Genomic DNA, 24615 nt, shown 5'->3' on the forward strand with positions numbered 1-24615 from the left:
ATTCCTGCAGTAATGTAGCATCTCTTGTAAATGTGCCCAATATTCCTAAAAGGTATTACAACCTACATTTATAAAATATATTTGTAATAACTTTCACTTTCAATGTTAAAATGACAGCACAGTCATTCATACTATTACACTTTATAACTGCCCATAAACACTTATAATTTCCTATTCTGGTGCTTAAAGGATATTTTGGTAAAATGAAAATAGATATCACTGCTTTCCCCCCTACTAAAATATTACTTCTGCTGAAGTCAACAGAGATGAGTGACAAAATATTGTTTTGTATTTGTTTAATATTATGAAAGAAATATACTGGGCAGAGAGAGACAGGCTTCTAAATCCATGAATTCCAGTTTGAGCATTACAAGTGAGGGCAAAATATTTGCTCACCAGATTTTATCAGCATATCAACACAGTCATATCCCACTAACTGTATTTTGAAATACTTATTTTACATTTCAAAATATATTTTAATATGTCTTTTCTTTCCATTATTTGAGTGAAAAGCATTAGGATTGATTCTGGGATAGCTTGCCCTGTGGTATGTCATCAACATCAGTGCCAAGTGAGGGTAAAATGCGACCGCTTTTATTTCTACCCACTCTACACTGATATTTGCCATTCTTGGAAACAGAGAATTAGACCCAGTGTTTGTTTGTTTTTTAAAAGGTTATTAGAATATTAGAATATTTTGAAATAAGTTTGCATGTGTGATGCACTAACCCCTATGGTGAAGGTATTATCAAAGATTCTGAAAAAATTGTCAGTAATGACAAAGACCTAATTATAGAGAAAACTCAGTGAAGTCGCAGAATAGTGATATTTATAAACTTGATTTTTAAAATGAAGAAAGAATAATCTTTACTTAAATGTTTTTTAGGGGGATGGGGGTAAAGCTGGATAATTAATATATTCTAAATTTTAAAGGTGAAAATGATATTTCACCCAATAAAATTATTTTATCCTATGAATTTGTAGTAGGTGGGAGAATCCTTCTTCTCACCAAATACAAGGATTCATCAATACAATGAAACCAGTTCATTTTTGTTTAAGGGAAGAGGAGAACATTGGAGGAGTACACAGCTGGCATTTACAACTGGATGTGTTATACACACCTGGTCTAGTGATGCACCTTGCTCCTGAGTAGACCAAATAGGCTTGGACCACAAGGGTTTGCTGCAGCCAAGGAGTAGCTGACCCAGAAGATTTCTCTCTTTTCATCTGCTGCCTAATTTTCCAGAACTCAGTCCAGGTGTTTCTTTCAAGGTCAGGGTTTGATTAAAAATGAGTTTTAATATTTTCTGAGGGGGGAAAGGTGGGAGTTGTCATTATGCGTTTATTTTTCACTCTGGAACAGGAAGTCAGATAAGCATTTACATCTCTCACAGATAGTTGAAGTTAATTAAAATTTATACCAAACTAATAAAAATATTTTATCATCTCGATCAAACTGAAAAAGCTTGTGACTTTATTCTGAATAGAAAAATAGAGGTTAGGGAGGAGCTGAACCCTATAAAAACCGAGTGTTTTATACACTGCTCAGGGAAAAGGTAGATATGTAGGCAGAGAAAATATTTTATTCCTTCAGCAAAATATAATCGAGGAGGAACTGCCTTGCCTCAGGGACATAAACTAGGCAATAACTATGCCCCAGTGATAATGCACATACCAGTAAATAGCAAGTGAACTTGCTTTTCAATTTGTGTTCTCCTCCTCCTCCATAAGCTGCTCAGTATTTTGGGCATCAAGGTCATGCTGATAATGCCATATAGAAAAGATGTCAAAGGAGAAATTAATTCCTTGGATCTCATTCCCCTTTAGTGTGTGGCCTTTCTAAAGCTTTAAGGGGAACTTTTGCTTCAGAAAAGAAAAAGGAAATCTTTCTCCTCTTACAAATAAGCCAGTTAATAAAATGTACACCTAAAAAGACAATGCACCTGGGCAGGTTGCGCTGTATGCTCCCTGTTCTAACTGGATTGACAAACATAACATTATACTCAGGGAATGCTTACATAAGCTTTAGCTATTTCAGAATTTCTATATGATGCAGTTGGTGCATCTGTTTGCTTTTTACTGAAATTTATTCCATCATTTCCTTACTCAGGCTCATCATCAAAAACAGCTGTTTTATCTTTTCATAACAAAACCTCTTATAAAAGAGACAAAAAGAAGATAAAATACAATTATTTCTGTGCAGGAAAAAGCTACCAAGGAAGAGATACTTCTTGTCCTCTCTTTTGATAGTTTTACTTCATTTGACCCATTTGGTAGCCATAATTCAGGAATTATCACAATACTTCAATCCCGTCTACTCTGATGCTAAGTAAATCCACTAAGACCTTCTGTTGATATCACAGCATGACAGATGGATCAATCTTCTAAAATTTCTGATTAATCTTTTATCTAGGGTTCTGCCCTGAAATAAAAGGTTGTTAACTTGCTACTGTCATGGGAGAGATGTATGTATGGGTTTTGTCTGTTGTGAGACTGTTTTTTGCTTTTAAGAAAAAAATCTTTTCATTTCCCCAGTTAATTCAATGGAGTGATATTCCAAAATCTCAAGAACTAATGCTTTCCCTTCCTGGCTCCGTTTATATAAGATCAGTGTCAGAAATCTGACCTGGGGTCAAGGCCACACATAAAAGGGAACTTATTGTGTGTAGAACTTCCCCTCTTGTACTGAAGTGTGACTAATCTGCCTACATAATCCAGTCATCTCTCTTCCTCTAGATCCCAGAGTTGCTTCTGAAGCTATGATAATCTATGCTATGAAATGAGGAGAGAAACATGGCATACTGTGGAGGACTGGAAAGGACAGAGGGAATGTATTAAGAAAAGATAATACAACCTGCCTCAGCCTGTGTCTTACTGTCTTTTCCATTGTTCACTGTTTGTGTCAGGAACTACATCAGCATCAATGGTGCGAGGGTTGGGGGGGAGAGATTTAAAAAAATAGTAAAGTACAGAAAAGAAAAGAGTTATGCACTTAAATTTCTTGTTAATTATTTTGGTACTAATGCACTTCAAATACAAATAAAATATTAGTATGCAGTAAGTAATATGTATTCATGTAAAATGCAAAGGCTCAAATTATATAATGTGAGTGACCTACACAGGCCTTTCTGGCTCCAAGCACAAATATGAAGAGCATACTTACATAAAAGCTGCATGTCTGATTTTATCATTGGCATTTCCTTGCTTGGCCATAATGGTCAAATCTGTGGAACAGGAAGAAATGTCCATGATTGGGGAGAAAATGAGAGACTGCAAATTCAACTAGCTCTATTTCTTCTCTGTAATAAACCAACAGTTTCAGTATTTAATTCAGAAAATGAATCTGAATTCACTAAATGGTTTTCATGATACTGCAAACAGGAACCATGGATAAGTCTTCCTTGTTTGTTTATCATTATTGACAAGATGAACATGGGCTGACAATGCAAAAACACGGTCAATAAGGTCAGTAAGTAACCGTACCTTGTCCTGCATCCACAGATGCATCACAAGCAGGGCCAGGGAGGTGATCCTCCCCCTCTATGCGGCACTGGTCAGGCTGCAGCTGGAGTACTGCATCCAGTTCTGGGTGCCGCACTTCAGGGGGGATGTGGACAGCATTGAGAGGGTCCAAAGGAGGGCCACTCGCATGATTAGGGGTCAGCAGGGCAGACCCTATGAGGAGAGGTTACGGGACCTGAACCTGTTCAGCCTTCACAAGAGAAGGCTGAGGGGGGACCAGGTGACCATCTATAAACTTACTAGGGGGGACCAGCAGGGTTTGAGAGAGACCTTGTTCCCCCAAGCGCCTCCCAGAGTAACAAGAAATAATGGCCACAAGTTGCTAGAGAGTAGGTTTAGACTAGACATTAGAAGGCACTACTTCATAATCAGGGTGGCTAGGATCTGGAACCAACTCCCAAGGGAAGTGGTGATGGCTCCTACCCTGGGGGTCTTTAAGAGGAAGCTCAACGTTTACCTGGCTGAGGTCATTTGAGCTGAGTTTTCTCTCCTGCCCAGTGCAGGGGGTCGAACTAGAAGATCTACAAGGTCCCTTCCAACCCTACCTCTATGAATCTATGAATCCAGACCTGCAATTACCATATCCAGTCCTTTCACACAACTTCAGGCAGATTTCTTTCAAGAAGTTCCTGAGGTAACAGTAATATACTGGCCTACCCACCACCATGTCATATTCAAGTCTCCTGTTTGGTTTTGCTGTTGTCACATCCCTGACAACAATTGTCATGGTAAGATAAATGTGTTTTTTCTGTGCTATGAATAGCCTTTCAAGAGACCTAATGAACTCTTACAACAGTAGCAGATATAGCAGCAGGTATTACTGCTGGCCAAACAGCACACATCCTCTTTGCCTGTGAGTATGCAGTTAAATAATTTCTTGCAATTTCCATGGAAAGCTAGAGAGACAGAGAGAAAGAACCTATATACAAGTTTGTTGTAAGATAGGAAAGTTAACCAGTTATTCTATGATCTTTTTGGCCTCTAGCATGAACAAATGGGTGTTTTCATAGAATCATAGAAAGTTAGGGTTGGAAGGGACCTCAGGAGGTCATCTAGTCCAACCCCCTGCTCTTAGCAGGACCATCCCCAACTAGATCATCCCAGCCAAAACTTTGTCTAGCTGGGTTTTGAAAACATCCAAGGATAGAGCTTCCACCAACTCTCTGGGTTACTGTTCCATTGTTTTACTACCATCCTGGTGAGAACATTCTTCCTAATATCTAACCTAAACTTCTCTTGCTGAAACTTACTCCTTGTTCTGTCATCTGCCACCACTGAGAATAGTCTAACTCCATCCTCTTTCAAACGCACTTCAGGTGTTGAGCCCCAGCTCAAGTCTGGGATCGTGCCCGGTATGCAAAAGTCAATAAAGATACCAGGGGTGAAAGTATAAAGATTTATTGCTAGCAATACAAGGTGCAAGTGGAATAATTTCACGTAACAAGCACACAGATTCTTAATTCTAAGCATCTTTTATACAAGAGTATTGGACCTTCATAAGCATTCTTGTTTGCTAATTGGTTATAAGGGAGTGACGCAAGGAGTTCTTTACTGAGCATGTCTCTATACCTGTGTTTTAGCTATGTATCTCATTTCCATACATGTATGTTTCATTAGCATACTTTCTCCCCACCTAGGGGTGTGAATCTTAATATTTAAATCAGCTCTTTGCCCTAGTCCTCTGATTCTGCTTTTGTTTTCAAGCCTCCTTTATCTAAGACTGTCTCCTCCTTATCATTGCAGATGGGCATTAGTTACATAACAGAGACTTTTGCTTGGGCTTTGTATAGTGGTTTCTAGGTCGAACCTGACACAGGTAGTTGAAGGCTGCTATTAAATTCCCTCTCAGTATCCTCTTCTCTAAACTAAATAAGCCCAGTGTCGCAGGGCACTAAGGTGCCTGCTCCTTTAAGGGCAGAAACTGCTTAGAGGGAGTGCCCAAGCAGTTGGGCAGGAACCCCACAGGTGCTAATTACTGTGGCACAGGCCTAAGGAGGGTATTAGCCTGCACCTGCGGTTGGTCAGCTAACTGGAAGAGGCAGGGCCCTGGCCCATATAAACCCCAGGGCTGGGACTAGAGAGTCAGTTCCCTGCCAGCAGCCAAAGGAGAAGGAGCCTCCAGGGAGGAATTGCCCAGAGACACTGCAGCTACCCGATATGCTGCACTTAGAGATAATGGGGATCCCGGAGCTCACCAGGTACCCTTGCCTACTAGGCACTTAGTGCCAGGGAAGAAGTTTGATTCTTTTAAAGGGGCAGAGCATACCCTGAACTTTTTGTGTTACATTTTAGCCCAGGGGTTCATATTTTAGTTGCTGTTTTATAACACCAGTGGATTGGCCTGAGGCTATTGTGGAAGAAGGAGGCCTCATTGGGGGCCCACTGCAGTGTGGGGACCCCAGCACCAGTGTGGGCACAGTATCCAGGGGTGAGCGGACCCCAGCACCAGGAACACAGTGACAAAGCGGGTGAGTGGACCCCAGCACCAAGGGACACTGAGAGAGAGACAGGGCTGCAGAAAGCCCAGTACCAAGGGGTGCAGAGAGAGAGAGACAGAGTTGCGAAGACCCCAGGGATGACCAGAGGCCAAGTTAAATTAAGGCCTCGGAGGGACGTTGTGTGAATGCCATCTGTGAGGCTTGGGGCATGGTAAAGGGATGGTTTGGAGCCACGCATCTAGCCCATAAGGCTGAGGGTGCTCCGTGAAGCATCCATTTTGGAGTGGGACCCAAAAGGGGTCCGAGAACCCACAGGGTTCAGAGGGATCCATCAGGACCATGTCCAAAAATACAAACTCGAGGGCAGCCTCCCCATCTATTATAGATACAGCAAGATGTGGCAGGCAAGAGAGGGTGCCCATTGGGCAAGTTTGGCACAGTCAAGGAGCCTTAGGGGTACCATGGCCATCCCTGGGGACCCCCATTCTGTGACACCCAGTTCCCTCAGCTTCTCCTCATAAGTCATGTTCTCCAGGTCCCTCACCATGCCCCCTCATCATTTACCCTCCACTGGCCTGTCTCCAATTTGTCAACATCCTTTTTATAGTCGGGGGCCCAAAACTGAACACAGTACTCCAGATGTGGCCTCACCAGTGCTGAACAGAGGGGAATAATCACTTCCCCTGACCTACTGGCAAAGCTCGTACCAATGCAGCCCAGCTTGCCGTTAGCCATATTGGACGCTAGGGCACACTGCTGGCTCATATTCAGCATACTGTCCACTGTAACCCTGTCATGTATTCAGTCTAGTCCATTGGTGTAGGTAAATCACAGTCTCCTAGATTGGGCCTCACATTACCAGGTTATTCCCCCCCCACTCTTTTTTTTTCTCAGTGGTGACCCGAATCTTACCTGCCAAGTCTTGATGTTAAAAGATTTATACCAGGAGGGTGTAACTTAAACACCACTGGGCAATGGGGTAGTGATTAATTCCCTTGAGGTTTTGAACTTTTTCATAAAATGATCTAGTAGACTATAAAAGATGAGACTCGCAGTGTGTTCTGTATAATAAGGTTGTTTTATTAGATGTCTGTCTCACTTTTTACATTGTTTTCTCTACTTTCTTAGGTATCATGCCTCTGGAGGTAGATGAAATGACATAAGCCTGTTCCCCAAGCTACTGATTGAAGACTTCTCCAGTGGAGGTAAGTATAATGTCCAATATCTCTCTCAAACCATCCCAAAATAAACTTGGGTAAGATCAACAATGATAAGTTTCAGTCCTTTGGGCTGTAGTTAATTTCTCCATCTTAAAGATAGTTGTTGCTACATTATGGACGCTTGTCCACATCATCGGCATTTACCAGCTAAAATGTTCCTGGTTTAATTTTTGTTTCTTAGTTTATGATGACTAATTCAGTAACATGGATGTGATTTACCATGTAATGACTTGTTATGCCATAACTAGTAAAATGTGCTAGGGGGCAGGTCAGAACAATTTTACCCTTTCAGTACTACTTTACTGCCAGGTGGCATTTTAGGACAAGATTTGATGTTTTGGCTGGTTTATTTTCTTGGGTTGTGCCAGGTTGCTTTTGGGGGGGAATTGCTGGCAGCTTTGCTTGAGAGCCATGGGTTTTTGTGCGGGGTTGAGTTCAATAGGCAGTGCTGCCTGCCTCCCTTGCAAAGCCTCCTGCTTTTTTCTGGGTGCTTGTTGCTTGTTGTATGGGGCACTGCTGGTTGGGGTGGGAAATGTTTTCATGCAAAGGTCTGCAAAAGTAAGCCTACCTGCCTCTCCCTCACAAGTCAGGATTGGCATCAAGGTCTGCCAGGGGATGCCCTGGTCTGCAGGTCTCCCAAAGGGGATGTCCCCCTGCCTGGTCCCAAAGCAGTTCTGCCCTCTGCTTTTTCTGTACACTTGATGCACTGGATGCTGGGTATGGGGTACAATTAGGGCTACGCAAGGGTACACAAAGGGTCTGGCTGCCCCCCGCCACCTCCCTGCGTGTGTTGGCATTTGGGTATCATGTACCCAGGCTATCCAGACTAAAGCCTAATGGAAACATTACTACATGATTTTTTTATGTAAAACAGAAAGAATCTTGTGTCTCCTGTTGTCTGTATCTTCATGTAAAAAAGCAGGACTTTTTCCAAAGCTGAGAACCAGCATGGGGGTGGGCTGGGGTTCTTATTGAGGTTGATTAAGATTCCTTGGCTACCAGGAATCCCCGGGCCCAAGACAGTTTTCCCCAAAGTGGGGTTGGGGGGCCATGATCAGTCTACTCCAACTCCCCCTCCCCCAGCAATCACCACACCGTGGCCAGCATGAGCTAATACTCCCACCCCCCACACAGCAGAGGCATGCTGTGGGTTGAGGTGAAGAAAGAAACAGCCCAGGCTCAATGAGAGGAATTTTCTTATCACTTAGTTTATTTGCATGTCAATCTTTTAATTGCTGCATTGGCAGATCATCATCACCTGCAGTCATATCCCCTTAGCCTGCAACCAGATCCCTTAAATACTTGTTCCCCTTTCTGTTCTCTACCCCCACAAGCTTGCCCCTTTTTTCTGTTACTCCTGTTCCTTCAAAACCTATTTTTGTCCCCAGCAGAATGTTCCTGTCCCGCTTTGGCTACCTGCCATGGCTCTGCCTGACAGTCATACTGCTGCCTCTTCCTGGGAGTGCAAGGTGCTGCAGGTCAGGAGTGAAGGGCACTAGCTGGGCTGAAGGGGCAGGGGGCTACAGGTAGGGAGTGAGGTGCACTGGCAGGGTTTGGGGGAAGGGGGCTGGAAGAGCAGGGGGCTGTGGGTCAGGAGTGAAGGGCACCAGCTGGGTTGGTGGGATGCAGGTTATCTAGGAATGAGAGGCACTGGCAGGGCTGATGGGGCAGGGGGCTTCATGTTAGGAGTGAGAGAGACAGGCAGGGTTGGGTGGGCAGTGGCTTGGCTATAAAGCATGATCATGTCTTCTGTGTGATCATTTTACAGTATATTGTGCCTCTTGTAGAACTGGAGAGGACCATTTCCCATCCCCCATCAGACCATTACCTTTAAGATTCCTCAGCAAAACCCATAAAACCAGTTGAGTGACTCTGACTGAATCCTGAAGTGGTGATATCTGACAGTGTACTGTCCTATCAGCCCTGCATGCACACTGTAATAAGTATATGGGCTCAGATATGGAATTTATCTTGTGCTGGGATTAGAAATGGAAATACTCTTGAGCCACCCCAAGCTATGACTATGTGGTTTTTCTAGTTTTCTGGTTTCTTTTTTTGGGCTGGGATTACAGCTGGAAATTTGCCCTGGTCCAGCCCATATGTTCAGGATATCCAAGAGAGTCCCTCAGTGCCACAGAGGCATGGCATGGGGTAACTCTAGCTCTGGGGCGTTATAGTCACATATAACAGTGCATGGGAATGGCAGATATGTGCCCGGCTCTGGGATGGAACAGCTGCATATAACAGTGCATGGGGAGGGCTGAGGTACACCCCAGAGCTGCGTGCAACGACCGCATATAACAGTTTTCACAGCCCTCACCATACACTGCCAGTACCCTTCACTCCTGATCCACAGCCCCCTACCCTCCCAGGAGTGGTGTGCAGTGGGTGCCGGAGGGATCAAAGCTCCAGGCTGCAGGTGGCAGCTCGGGTTCTTTCTGATACCACTCCAGTGCAAAGCCAGGCAGGTTGGTGTGCAGACGGCACATGGAGGATCCCAGAGGAACTATAGCTTGGAGCTGCAGCTAGTAGCTTGGGCATTGCTACCTCAATAGCTCAGCTTTTGCCTGCTACATGGGAGTCCTGGGTTTGATTCCCAGCCAGGGCATCAGAGGGTTGAGTTGCCTGCAAAAGGGAATCCCCTCTGGGGAGGGAAATTCCTTTCACCTCCTTTACCCCACCCTACCAGGGTGCCTGCACCTCAAATTCTGTGAGATCTGAGCCTCTTATTTTGGGAAACCCTGCACTTCAAGTCTGTCATTGATTTGTTTCTAAGTGTATGTTTACCTAAAATCTCTTTGACTCCCCTCTTCTCCCCTGGTTCCCCTCCCTCCCCCTCCTGGGTACCCAGAGTGGGGTACCATTATCTCCCAGGGTCCCCTTGCCCCCCACATATGTGTTATATTCCGCCCTGTTCCTTCCCTATTAAACTTGTATCTGGTTAAGTTCCAATTGGTCTCAGCTCTCGATAGGGAATAGGAGGAGAGCTGCTCTCCCATAAGTGGCTACCCCTCCCATAGCACACTAACACCTGCTAAATCCCTTCAACTGGAGAGGGGTTCCTCATCTGAGTACCACGTGGGTTACATTTACCACCTGGGCTACCCCTACCCTCCCAGCCCAGATGGTGTCCCTCACTCCTGACCCATAGTCCCCACCCCTGCAACCTGCCGGTTCACCTCACTCCCGACCTACCCCCCCCCATTGCAGCTGGTGACCCTCACTCCTAGCCCACAATCCCCTTCACCCCCAGCCCTGCCAGTTCCCCTCACTCCTGATCTGCACCCCAGTCCAGCTGGTGCCCCTCACTCCTGACCCACAGCTCCTGAACTACAGGGAGACAAAAACCATGCCAAGTTTAAAACCCTAGGGGTCTGCCTATGTCCTTAGACCAATGCCGCTGCAACCAAAAACCCAGTCCAACAAAAATAATTTTAACTCGAGTCTTAAACTGCCTGACCCATAACAATTTGTTCTTTGCCATGAAGTGCATGTGAACATGGGGAACAATTTTTTTTGGAATCCAAAAAAGTTGTATTTTTCATTAATCTGAACCTTGAACTAAATCATCAGTAAAAATTTGCAAGATTAGCCCGTGTAGTCTTGTTGTAGCATTGCAATAAAAAATCAATGGATTTCCATGGATTACCAAGTGAACCCAAGTGGCACCTGGTTGTGATATTGTTGCAAAGTGGGGAAAATCCCATTTTTGAGTGTAAGTCAGATCCACGTTGAAAATCTAAAACAATAAAAAAACCCTCATGGAATAAACTCAGGAGCTAAAAATAAAACATGTCAAAGGTGTTTTAAATTACCACACACCCCAAAAAAACCCTAAAATGATCAAATCAGCTGGTAACCTGGATACACAGATTAAATTTAGCTAGCTTAATGACGATTTTTGTCATGTGCACACAGGAAAAGTGTAACATGGAAACAGGAGAGATGTAACATGGACAAGTGCCCTATGAGCCTAATTTAAGACCACTAAAATTAAAGGGAGCCTTCCAATTCACTTAGGACCAATTATCTATGACAGCTGCCTATTTTCTATTGGTGCCTCAAATCATTCCACCATTTTTTCCTTATAGTGCTTAGAAATCCAGCATAAAGAAAAATATGCCACCACACTTTTTGAAAAACAGGCACACTTGTCTTCAAAGAAATATGCCAATTATTTGGGCATTTCCTTTTATATAATGCCACAAATTATCCCAAGCCATTTAAAAAACAATCAGTGAAATAAACTGTCATTTCTATTGAAAGGACTAATTAGGAAAGAATTTAAAAAGCCACTATACATAACTCCAAAAGTGAGTTAGGCTTTTCTAACTTGGTGGCAGTGCACTTTTGGTGCCTGAGAGGCTTTAAAGCTGAGAGCAGGCTGTGTGGGCCAGCCCTGATGAGGCCTCCATTTTAGATCCAGGCTCTCAGGGCTGAGGGAGGAGTCTGCTGCTGGCAGCCAAAAGAGCAACACCTGGCTGAGCTGCTGCTTGGAACATCATTGGAGGTAAGGGCAGGAGGTATGGAGATGGCAGGAAGCTCCCGGTCCTGGGTATGATTGAAAATTGCATCCTGCTGGGGAAGGATGGCCTGATGGGGCTGCCTGTGGCGGGGCAACTCCCCAGAAATGCCAGGTCATTTGCCTCCCAAGTGAAAGATGGGTAAGGGTGCCTTATAACCTTAGCCCCCACATCCTGCTGGGTCACCCATACTTAGGGATAGGCATGAGGACCAGGCATATCTATGGACTCCTGAGTCCAATGGGGTGTAAGACCCCAGAAGGCCCAGTGAGGCGGGACAGATAGATAGAGTGGCCCCAGTGAAGGGGTCGAAGTTGTGGTGGCCTGCATAGAGTTGGGTGCACTGTTGCAGCCTGAAGGACTTTGTGTAAACGGGTGTAGAGTAGGGTTGTAGGGGCGATCTGAGGGGCTGCACCAGGGGGTGTGTTGAGTAGGGCTGTAAAGGCAACCTGAAGGGCAGCACATGGCCCAACTCCCCCAAGTATGTGATCATGTGAAGTTGCCCAGCGAGGTGCTAGGGACAGAGTCAGCCCTGTGTGAGACAAGGCTAGAGCCATGTAGAGTAGGAAAGCTCGAGCAACCTGAAGGGCTTGTGGGGTCTAGCCAGTGTAAGAGTAGACAAGCCTGATGGCCCAAGAGGGGCTGCTCATGGAAGCAGGGCAGGTTGAGAGTGGCCCAGTGACGGGCAGTATGAAAGAGGCTTGGTGAGAGCAGGTGGAGTAAAAGAGGCCCCAGTGAGAGGGGGGTGGTATGCGTGTGGCAGAGTGCAGAGTCAGCATAGGACTGAGTTTGGCCTGGCCTTAAGCCAAAGGTGTGATAGTCTGCGAGGCATGGGACATGGTGTAAGGGTGTGTGCCCGCTTTTGCTCTACTAGGTGTTCTCGAGCAGCTTGTGCCCGGGCGGTTGACCGGGTTTGCGCCGGACCTGCAAGTAGACCCCAGAGGGTACCTCGGATGATGTTGGAAGACCCCCCTAACTCTCCTGCCATGACTTTGAATGGATCCTCAGTGGAGGGGGTCCCCTTCAAGGAAGCCTCCAGGGTCATCACACTCCTCGGCAGGCACTCACAGGGCTCCGACCTGCCCTACACCCTGGCCAAACGCCACTTTCTGCTGCGGGTCTCCAAGTCTTACTTTATTACTGGCCCCTCCTGGTTTCTTCCCTTGGACTTCCCGTTGTCCTAGCGCAGCAGGACCTGGTGTCCTAGGCTGGGCTCCGGTGTGAAGGCTAAGAGACCCTTGATTCCTGCCGACACTTACCCCTATTCCAACACCCGCTATGCCACCACGAGAAGAAAACCCCCCCACCACCTAGCCTGCCGGGGAGGTGCAATCGTCAGGCAAGAAGGCCTACGAGGAAAGTAGCGAGCCCCCAACCCGTGGAGCCCTGTGACTGCCCAGTGCCTCAGTGGCCTCAAGGTCCGGGTGGTTGTCCCCTAGGCAGCTCCTATCTGGGGACATAGCTATAGTCCCCTGAGGTCCTGTAGCCCCGGTTGGCTCCTCTCGGAGGTGCTGTGAGCCTCTCCTCCAGCCCCCTAACTCCACTGGCCTTCCCAGTTCAGGACCTCCCGCCACCTCTACCACAGCTATCCCTGATAGGGTCTCTGCCAGTCTCGCTTCTGTCGCCTTTGCTCCTCACTGTCCCTCGACTCCGGGCTTCCCCGTAGCTGTCCGCTGCTCCCTCCGCTCTCGTTGCTCTCTCTGCTGGCTCCTCCACTGGCTTCGCTGTCGGTTTCTCCACTGGCTCCTCTGCCGGCTCCTTTGCCGGCTGCTTCGTAGGTTTCTTCCCCAGCTCCTCTGCTGGCTCCTTCACTGTCTTCTTTGCCAGTTGCTCCACCGGCTCCTCTGCCGGCTGCTTTGCTGGTTTCTCCACCGTTGCGGCTCTCGCTGCTTCTGCAGCTGCAGCTGCCCTTGCCGCCTCAGGCAGACAGACCCTGCGGGTGTGTGCTCCCAGCCTCGGGTTCCCCTGCGGGCTCTCCGGTCATCTGCGCGTCGCCTGCGCCCTCGGGGCTGCACTTTATTCCCACCGGGTGGTGTCTCTCGCTGATGTCACCTGGCCCCAGCTGAATATGAGTATGGCTAATGAACCACGTGGGCATTGGGGCATTAAGATGGGAAGCCTCCCACATTTAACATCAGTTTATTAAACCAGCAAGTTGTGGCAGGAGAGACTGGGTGGTCTGCCCTACATAGACAGATGGGTGGGCTGACATTGAGACCTGGCTCCAAGATAGACCCTTGTCACAAACTTCCATTCCTTTCAGAAGGCCTAACTACTTTAGCAGAAAGCTGCTATTACTGCCCACCTGCAAGCCTGTTCAGTACACATGACCTAATGACAGCATTTGTTTTTTATGAGATGTGATACTAGCCATTTTGAAAGATTTTTCTCTATACATGGAGAACAATAAAGGCTATTCACTCACTTCAAGGTTTTTCTGAGGGTTTTTTTCTTTTTTAAATGTAAAGTTTCCTAACCAAGGACTTAATAGTTGCTAAGATCTAAACTGCTGAGTTGGAACTGTGGTCATCTTTATTCTGGATTTTTTTTTAAACAAAAATATTTTTGCAGCAAAGCAAATCTACTCTTTTTCAAAACAGCTGTTTAAAAACCCTGTAGCTCTGTGTGTACTTTGTACCTATTTTGCTGTTCTCTGGTTAAATGTTAAAGTTTCTCTTGGAAATAAATTTACAGACCAAAGCAATATTTTTTACTAATACTGATACTATAGATGTTAACTTTCTGTATACCTAGGACTCTAAAGCCAAGCTGTACAAGTTTTGGCTATTCTTTTTCTTCTTCATATTTTTTTACAGTGCATTCTCCTTGCTAATATTCTGAACACATACAATTTTTATGCATTCTGACTGGAACATAAACTCCAGCTGGTGTTGATTTCAACAAGAGGACATTAATCAAGGTTTCTTTTCTTTTTTCTTTTTTGAAATAAAACTCTTGAATATGGATGACACTTGTGTCAACGTTGAAAATATCTCCTAAACAATGGCATTGTAATAATACTACAAAAAAAATCGCTAGGACTTTATGAATACTTATTTAAAATGCATACGCTTTTAACAATTGAATATTCCTTGGTAAATTCAGTATGCAGTGGCACAATAGCATGTACTGCATGCTGATAAATTTGCTCACAGATAAAACTGCAATAGTGCTCAAAATAAGATTCAGCTTCTGATATATTGATTTTGTAGTATCATTTTTTCTTGTATGCATCATGTTAAATTTTTTTTTTTTCCTTTTCTCACCCCAGCCATCACCTTTGTATATGAAGGTAGCCATCTCAATATTTAAAACTAGACTGGATAAAACATTAGAAACCAAACTTCAAGGAATAATCCTGTAATGTAAGAGCTTGATGATCCTACCCCCCCCTATTCTGTCTTCAATTTCTTACAGTCTACAAATATAAGCTTTAAGCCTTATGATAGTTATTCTAAATAATTCAGTCTTAATATAGCAAAGACCTACTGGTTACTGAAGTCAGCTGGGAATTTTAGTATGGACTTTTATAGAAGCAGGATGGGGCCCTAAACATGCATAAGGAAGATAATCTTTATTGCAACAGAAGAGCAAGGGCATTAATAAAAACAACATTTGGGTTGAGGGGAAGAATTTTATTTAGTATATGAGAAACAAAGTCAAGACCTGGACAGCATATCTAGCATGGGATGATCCTAGGATCATTCTGTCATATTGGCACATGTTCTTTCATTTCTTTCTTACAAAAATAAGTAATAAATATTTTAAGTCTGGCTATTTGTTCTACTATTTTATTTCTATCTCCTCTATTAAGTAAAAATATTCCAAATATCCAAACTCTTTGGCATTTTTTCTTTCACTTTCACTTTCCACTATTTTTAATTCTTCTATTATGTATCTTATTTTCTACTCTGCTTTGAAGAAAGAAACAGGTTTAATGGTGCCCACATTCATTTGTAGATACATTTTTTTTTTAAAGCATAATTAGTATCTACAGTCAAGGACTGCTCATTGTCCTACACTTTCATCCAACTGGAATGTTTTTTCTTACTAAAAACAAAGGAAAAACTACTCAGTGTAGTAATACTTACATTCCACATAAAGACATAATTACATAGGGTCTTTGGCCCTTGGCAGACATTACATTTAAGACACAATTAACCAATTAACCCAATTAACCAATTGTGTCTTAAATAGTAACCTGGCCACAGATTCAGGTAATTAATGACACAATAAAATAGGAAATAAGCCACAACAAATATGCTACAAAATATGTGTAATAATTTTGTGGCTGGTTTTCAATGCACTTTAAACTGAATATGTGTCAGGGTTAGGACCTATCCTAGTGCAGGCCTTACTGATTGTCAGCTGGCTTGGGAGCCATACATAGGCTTGACCTGGCCCCATTGTGGTCCATGCTAGCCAGCAATCAACAAATCATCAGCCCAAGTATACTTCCAATGCAGCCAATGTTCATTGGCTGGCTCTGGGGTGTGAACTAGGGCTGGTTTGATCCCTAGTGCTCTTGGAGCCAGCTAACAACCAGCTGATTGTCAGGCACCCAGCTTGTAGCTTGATGAAACAAGGGGAAACCAGGGTTATGATCCTGAACTCCCACTGCACTGGCAAGCAGGATGCGATTTGGGATCTGATACTTGATCCCAAGATCACAAGTCCTGCCATACATATGTGGTATGACAAGAGACACAATTGTTAGGATTTGGTATCAGATCCCATAGCACCTTTAAATGAACGTGTCCACAGCCTTATAGTAACAAACATGTCTCGATACATGAAATAGAAACAATTTGTCAGCCTATAGTTCCTTCTTTTTTTCTCCTTTTCTTTAATATAAATATTATATTTACTGTTGTCTAGTATATGATACCACTCCACACTTGATAAGAGTGCTCCTGGATCTGCAACTTTTCGTGCCATTTCTTTCTGAATTCCAGTAAGGAGTTAATCTAGTCCCCACAAATTCAGCTCATTTAGTTTCTTGAGGGTTGCTTCTACTTTGTAATGACTTAATTAATACTTTCATTCTCCTTAACTATCCTGCCCTTGCTCACATGTTCAACATCATCATCCTAAAATACATTTAGTTTTAGGCTGAGCCTAGATATCTATAATTTCAAACTCATCCTTGTGGCATGCTTGCTCTTTTTTGTTTGTTTAATATGATTGAGAACCATAATTATGCTATTTGTTTTATTTACATTTACAAGGTGTAACTTATCTTGACATTTGGCAATTATCATGTTATCTCTATATTTCTGAAACACACATTCTTTGTTGATCAATCCTTTCCCACTTTTTCTGTCAGTTCTCTGTACCTGCTTTCTGAGGCGATTGTTCAGCTGGTTAGGTCTGGAGTCCTATATAGTTTTTTTTCCCCCTTACTTAAATTACAAGTTCCAAATATTTTTTTAAACCTGACTTAAAGAGGTTACAAATTGCAACTATATTCAAGCCCTTGAGCTCTTCAGTCTAGTAATTTCATTAACTAATTCCCCTAATTTCTTTAAGTTTCCTTTTTAATTAAGAACCTGAGTTACAGACCTACCTTGGTTTATCCTTCCATTTATAGTGACTTCCATGTAAACTGCATCAACTTCTTATTACTTGATCCAAGGTTGTTTCCTCAACCATCTCTTCTACATTTCCACTTTCTTATTAAGACTGCATGTAAATGAATGTGGACACCATCATGACAACTTGGTGTATTAGCTAATGTCATGAAGAAATCTTTCAGCTATCACATCCAGACATATCTAGGAACTACATATATATATTAATTGCTTTTATTCTCCAATCTGTATCTGGGAAGTTAGTTTCCCATGATAGCAATCCTAAAATTATTTATCTGTCTGCTGTACTAGACTTCCACAACTACTCCAACAGAACCTTTTACCAACTTTCCCCAAACTAATTTTCATTGCAGGAGATTTTTTTTTTTACCTATTTGTTCCTTGTATTTCATTATAGTCCATCACATCAGCAGCATTACATACTATACTACTATTGCCACTTTTATTTCTCTCTCTCCTGGATTGTGCATACCCCCAATACCTGTGTTTTAGTGATGATCCCTGTTCTACTTTGTTTCAGTTATTTCTTCTTCATTCTTCAGCTTACCTCCACTGATAGATACCTGAGTAGTGATTATTATCTTCCTTTCCTTATCTCTACCTTCTTCTTCTTGTGTATGACTTCAAAAAGTCAACTCCTCCAACCATTTAAGAGTAGATCCATCAATATTACTGCAATCTTTCAGACTGTTTGCTCCCTCTGGTGGACCATATAGAGGGCAGACAGTATATGCTGGGCACAATGGAGAATTTGTAAGGCCCATTTTATGTTTGATTTTGTTGAAGGATGCAAGACGTATACCTTCCTGTGGTGCATCCTGTGTGTAACTGAGGAGTCCATTCCACAGAAAAACAAAATATGTCATTAAGACAATTCTAGAAGAAAAATCAAACAAAAATTTTCTATCTTAAAATATAATAACTCTATTTGCAAAACTTACCTTATAACACTCCAAAAACATCTCCTTTTTCTGCTCTGCTTTGTCACTGGTTGTTTGGTTCTTTAAGTCTTTTGCCTAGTTCAGGCCTGAACTGCTGTTTAATTTTAGCAATTAATACTAGGTAAGAAATTTCCCTCAGACCCACACTTGCAAGGCTCTGTTCCACTTAAAACATGACTTCTAAACAAACTGCAGGCTACAAAACTGCCACCAAGACAGAGACCTTACAAGCTGCATCCAAACAAGTTGCCAAGTAAGGGCCACATAGGGAGTTTCAACGAAATGTTGCAGGCCAGGTCAGCAAGTCGCTCCCCCCACCCGCCTTGCTGTGGGGACTTGGGGGGGCGGGGGAGCAGTGTATGAGGATGTGGCAGGGGGCTGCCTGGGCACTCAGTCCCAGGAGCCAGCCAGGAATGAAGGGAGGGAGTGGGAGGTAGGGGCATATGCATTGGTCCATGGTGGCTCCTTCAGTGCTCCACATAGGCTGAGCCCTGCCTGAGGCAGCCCATACCATGCAGCCACCTGTGCCCACCTGCCCGGCCCTGGCTCTGGCCACAGCTCTGTCCCCAGCCCTGCCCAGTGAGCAGCTTCTTGCAGGGCTGTTTCCATTGCAGTTGCAGCCGGTTGGGTGCTGCTCTGCTCCCTTTGCCTCCAGTGAGAGCTGCCAGGCTGAAACCTCCTCCCTGCCAACCCACTCAGGGCAGTGCAGCAGGGGTAGGAGTGGGAGGATGAGCTGCTGCTGGAGGCAAGGGAAGCAGAGAAGCACCTGGCCAGCTGCAGCTGCACCAGGAACAGCCCTGCTGGAAGCTTCATGTGCTAGGTGAGGCCTGGCCAGTGGGGCTGTCCTGTTCCCGTCACCTCCAGCTGTGGCTCCTGCCCCACCCCTGCTGTACCACTCCAGATGGGGGGAAGCTTCAGCTAGGCAGCTTCTGCCCCAGTGCATGGGACTCTAGCTCCAGTTCCCAGCTGCCTTGCACCCATTCACTCCCAGCTTGATGAGCAGCCACCTGCGGGTAGATGGAGTGGGTGGAAAGCAGCTGGGAGCTGGAGCTGCAACCCTACACACTGGGGCAGGAGCAACCCAGCTGAATCTCCCACCTGCCTGGAACAGCACAGAAGGGGCAGGAGCAGGAGCCACAGCTGGAGGCAAGGGGAGCAAAACAGCCCCACTGGCCCAGGCCCCAGCTAGTGCATACATCTTCCAGTGGGGCTGATCCTGGTGCAACTGCAGCAAGCCAGGTGCTGCTTTGGTCCCCTCATCTCCAGCAGTGGCTCCTCCTGTTCCTGCCCCTGCTGCACTACTCCAGGTGGGAAGCTAGGGAGAAGCTTCAGCTGAGCAGCTTCTGCTGAAAGTGAAGGGAACAGAGCAATACCCAGAACAGCTCTACTGGCAGCTGCGCATGCTGGTTGGGGCCACAGCTGGTGGTCACAGGCAGGAGTTAGGGCTGTGCGGAATTTCACCCAGTGTTTCATTTTGAAGCTGTTTTGAGATTGAAACAGCAAAATCAAAATAAAACAAAAGCCTTTGAAACAGCTTCAAAATGAAATAAGGGCACTCGAAATGTTTTGAACCCAGGCTTACTTGGCTACAGCACCGATCCTAGCCAGCAGTGGCAGCCTGCTGTCATCTCTCCCACAGATCCAGGGGCCACATCCCCCTGGGAGGAGTCTGGCATAACCCCACAGCCCTCCCGGGGGTGCAGGCCCCCAGATCTGTGCCGTGGATGACAGGAGGCTAGGACCAGTGCTGGGCACAGCCCATGCCTAATGCCAGGAAGATTGTTGCTGCTGGAGCTCAGAGTGCAGCCTGGTGGTGGGAGGCAGGGGAGAGCCAGGTCTTCATTCTGAGTGACTCCGCCAGCCCCATGGAGCTCAGCCCAGTGGTGGGAGGCAAGGAAGAGCCAGTGGTGGAGCTGCTGCGGGTGCAGCTCTGGCTCTGAATGCAGCCCTGGCCAGTGGCTTTCCCCTGCCTCCCATGACCAGGCTGAGCTCTGTGGGGCTGGCAGGGCCACTCAGAGTGCTGCTCTTGTTCTCCCCCTCCTCTTGCCACTGAGCTGCACTCCAACTGACTCCGCCAGCTTCATGAAGCTTAGCCCGGCAGCGGGAGGTGGGGGAGAGTCAGTGGCCAGGGCTGTGCTTGGAGCCAGAGCTGTGCTCCAAGCGGCTCTGCAGCCCCACAGAGCTGAGCCTGGTGGTGGTGGTGGGGTAGAGCCACTGGATAGGGCTGTGCCTGGAACAAAGGCTGTGCCTGGAACAAAGGAGCAGCTCCATGACTGGATCTCTGCCACCTCCAGCCACCAGGCTGTGCTCACCAAGGCTGTGCTCCAAGCAGCTCCTCTAGCCCCATGGAACTCAGCCCAGTGATGGAGGGTGGCAGAAAGCCAGTGGTGAAACCACTCAGAGCATTGCCCTTGGTCCGAGCGCAGCCCTGGCCAGTGGCTTTCCCATGTGTCCCGCTGCCGGGCTCAGCTCCATGGGGCTGCAGAGCCACTTGGAGGACAGCCCTGCAGCTGGAGGCTCCACAGTCCTACAGAGCTGAGCCTGGTGGCGGGAGGCAGGGGAAATCCACTGGCCAAGTCTGCGCTCGGACCAAGGGCTGCACTCCGAGTAGCTCCACCACTGGCTCTCCCCCATCTCCCACCACTGGGCTGCACTCCAAATGGCTCCATCAGCCCCACAGAGATGAGCTTCACAGCCCTCTCAAGGGTGCGGGCCCCCAGATCTGCATGCAGAATGACAGGAGGCTACTACTGCTGTCTGGGGCCAGCAGCAACAACTGTCTTCCCGGCGCTGGGTGTGGGCTGCACCCAGTGCTGGTCTCAGGCAGCAGCAGCAGTCTTCTGTCATCCTGAGCACAGATCTGGGGGCCCGCACCCCTGGGAAGAGTCCAACATGGCTCTACAGCCCTCCCAGGAGTGAGGGCCCCAGATCTGTGCGCGGGATGACAGGAGACTGCTGCTGCCAGCAAGTGACACAAATTTTGCTTGTCAACAGCTTGAGGTGCAGTTTCCCAGAAACCCCTGCACCTACCTCTTGACAGTTGGTAGGCTTCATGAAATTATGTATCCAAATGCAAAAAAGTTTTTTACCCCCTAATTGTGCAAAAAGTCATTTAAATTTACTTGGTTTACTGATGGGTTTTGTGATTATGATCCCAGGCCTTTCCATTTATTCAAGCAACTCTTCTATTGATATCACTGGGAGTTAGACCTGAGAAGGGAGTTCAGGGCTTAGGTCCCAAATTGCAAACACTTACTTGAATTTTTATCTTTACAAAGAGCTTTAAAGTCAATATAAGTGTTTGTTGGACCTTTTCTCCATGGAGACTTTAGAAAAATGCTCCAAATCATTTTATTTTTAAATACATTTTACAAGCTTTATATTTAAACCATTAGATCTTGATGATAAGGATAATTATGTTTGGAAGATTTATTGGAAAACAATGATTTTGGGAGGGAAAATTATATAGCTTCTCACCCCTGTCATCTTAGTGATTAAAAGAACGAACTTGGGGGATTGGAAAGAATAATGCACACTTTTAAACAGCTAACATTCTGAAGTTAAAAACATTTTTAATCCCAGTCTACTACTATGATGAACTAAACCCTTCACGGCTTTCAGTGTTAGAAGGACTGGGGCTTCACCTGAAAAAAAAAAAAAGTCTTATTTGCATTTCAAGTTGAGAGAACAAATCTTTATTTCTTATAAAGCCATTGAAGAGAGTGCACATGAAATGAATAGAGGAATACACCCAAAGAAAGATTATTCTGTTCTATGAAAAAGAGATAAACATCCCAGTTAGTTTTCTTTGTCCACTTGTTTTTAAATTATGTATGGAAGCCTTTATTGTTGAGCTTTATTTTCCACATTTCTTTTCATTTATAACAACAAAATGCCAAAAAGTCATTCATGTAGTATAGTTAATAGGTAAGTACATTTCAGTATTATTTACTGTAGCAAATCTCAAGTGTGCAGTAGTCTTAGTTAATGAACTATACAGAATAATTACAGTTCTGTTTCATGCAATCATAAAATTGGATTTCATTTTATAATAGGTCATTAATGTTTAATCTGCACTGTCTGCTTACACGGTAGTATGTTGGTCACCAAAGGGTTGTAATGTTTAGATAACTTATTTTAAATATATGAGAAAAAGCTGTACATTGTAGCTTTCATGCACACACCTATTTGGTTTTGACTTACACTTAATCAATGTTCCATACATACACTGAAAATACAATGAACGAATGGTCCACAGAGTGCTCAGTATGTAATGAAGGGTATATTTAATGGAGTTTTGGGTATAACATTACCTTTTGTTAAAGAAAGGAAGTGTCCTACTAATTGTAATTGTAATATAATGTAAATGCAATGTGTGTGACAGCAGGGGGAGCAACCTACAAAACCAGTCTGCAGAACTGTGCTGAGTATAATTTGGAGTACAACCCCCAGAAGCCCCAAGGGTCTGGGAACAACAGAAAAGGAAGTGAGAGACCAGAGTAGAGGGATATGTGACTGGCAGATGCCAGAGGCAGATTGGCAGAGCTGAGAACTCCACTGGCAGGAGTCTGCCAGACAGCAGACTGAAGGAGAGGGAGTCAGACTTGGAAGCATGTGCAGACTGCATTGCATGCTGTCAGGACTAAAGGCTGGTTTGGAGACACCTCTGGAGGTGGGGGAAGGAACTTACGGTGCTGAGTGTATGTACCAGTGTTAATACCTATTACCTGTTACCTATTCCGAGTGTTAGGGCTGTGCAAAGCTTCAGACCACAATTTGGTTTCGGGCATGATTCAGAGGTCGAATCTGCAAGTCCAAATCAAATAGCTAGATGCTTTTGGCTTTCCAAATCCATTCAGAGCTTCTGAATGGATTCAGAAAAGATTTGGCAATTTGAAGATTCAGAGGGCTGTATGTATGGAGAAACAGAAACTTGGAGAAGGAGGGGGAGCAGGAGGGAAAGGACTGGCATGTCTAGGTGGCCAGTGAGCATGATTTCTCTCTGACTGCCCTTCTAATTATAGCGTGTGAGGGGAGGGACATAGAAACAGCATAAAAGCCTCTGTCTGCAGGCTTGCTGTGCCTTTTGTGAGCTGGTTCTGAGTGAGCAACAGTGTCAGAAAGGTACTGTGCTGCCTGGCTTGCTTCATAGTCAGTCACTTGCAACTTGCCAGCTCGTTTTTGTTCTTAGAAAGGATTGGATAGGATTTAGCTTAGCTTAAGTTTATCTTAGCTTAGAATCTCTTTACTTAATACTATCCAATTCATTTCTTTCAATTTATATTTGCTCTCTCTCTCTCTTTTTTTTTTCTTCAAACTTAAAAAAAAGAAAGCTCAGTGTTTTCCCTGGCAGTGTGATCCATCACTGTGCAGGGAGGCACTCACATGCACACACACATACACATATACAGGAAGAAAAATCAGATATTCATAGAAGAGATTGTATAGCTATTACATTAGTTATTAATATTATTAGTTATAGTTAGTTTTAATAGTTTAGTCTTTCTGACTAAAGACACAACAGAAAAAGTCAGATAGATTTTAAAAAAATGGTATTTTAGGTGCACTATACAACACAGAACAGTACAGTAAAGAAACACAACCCAGAAGAAGAGGGAGAAGTCAGACAGTCACCCATTCGGAGTCAGGGCAGAGACCAAACAAACAACCGGAAAACAACACAAACATACACTGTATACCTTAGTTACAAGCCAGCAACAAACAAGCCACAGTCTACCAAAAGCAAAGCAAAGCCAAACAATTCAACAACCTAGAAGGGAAGAAGTCCTACACTCACCCAGTCTGAGTCAGGGCAGAGACCACAAAACCGAAAAACAACACATACACACACACCATATACTTTAGTTACAAGCCAGCAACAAGCAAGCTGCAGTCTACCAAAAGCAAAGCAAAAAATTCACACAAGCTAGAAGAAGTCAGACAGGCACACCTTTTGCAGCACAGGAAAGATTAATATGAAGCGTGCTGGAAAGGCAGGTGCCAGGTCTTCTGGCAGGGGAGGGAGAGGGGGCAGGGGAGAGCTAGAGCTGCAAGTTTCCCCCCGCCCCCTGCCCCCAAACATAGACAAATTCTCTTCCCAAGCAGCCATGAGGCTTCTGCTGCCAGTGGAAGCAAGGAGGTGGGAACAGTGTCTACACCTGATGCCCCTGCACCTGCACCAACTCCCCTAAGTCCAGAAATAGGTGCCAGCAGTGGAATCACTGTCTCTTCCACCCCTATGTCATCTTCCAGCATGAAGCTCTCATTGCCAGAGGAGGAGCTGGAGCTGGAACCAGGGGAGCTGAGCACCCAGGCTCAAGCAATTCTGGGGACCGAGGGGGAATCAGAGTTTGTGCTCCACACTCCTCAAAGTTCCCCTA

The sequence above is a fragment of the Alligator sinensis genome, unplaced genomic scaffold, assembly GCF_000455745.1.
Source record: "Alligator sinensis unplaced genomic scaffold, ASM45574v1 scaffold67_1, whole genome shotgun sequence".
Lineage (NCBI taxonomy): Eukaryota > Metazoa > Chordata > Crocodylia > Alligatoridae > Alligator > Alligator sinensis.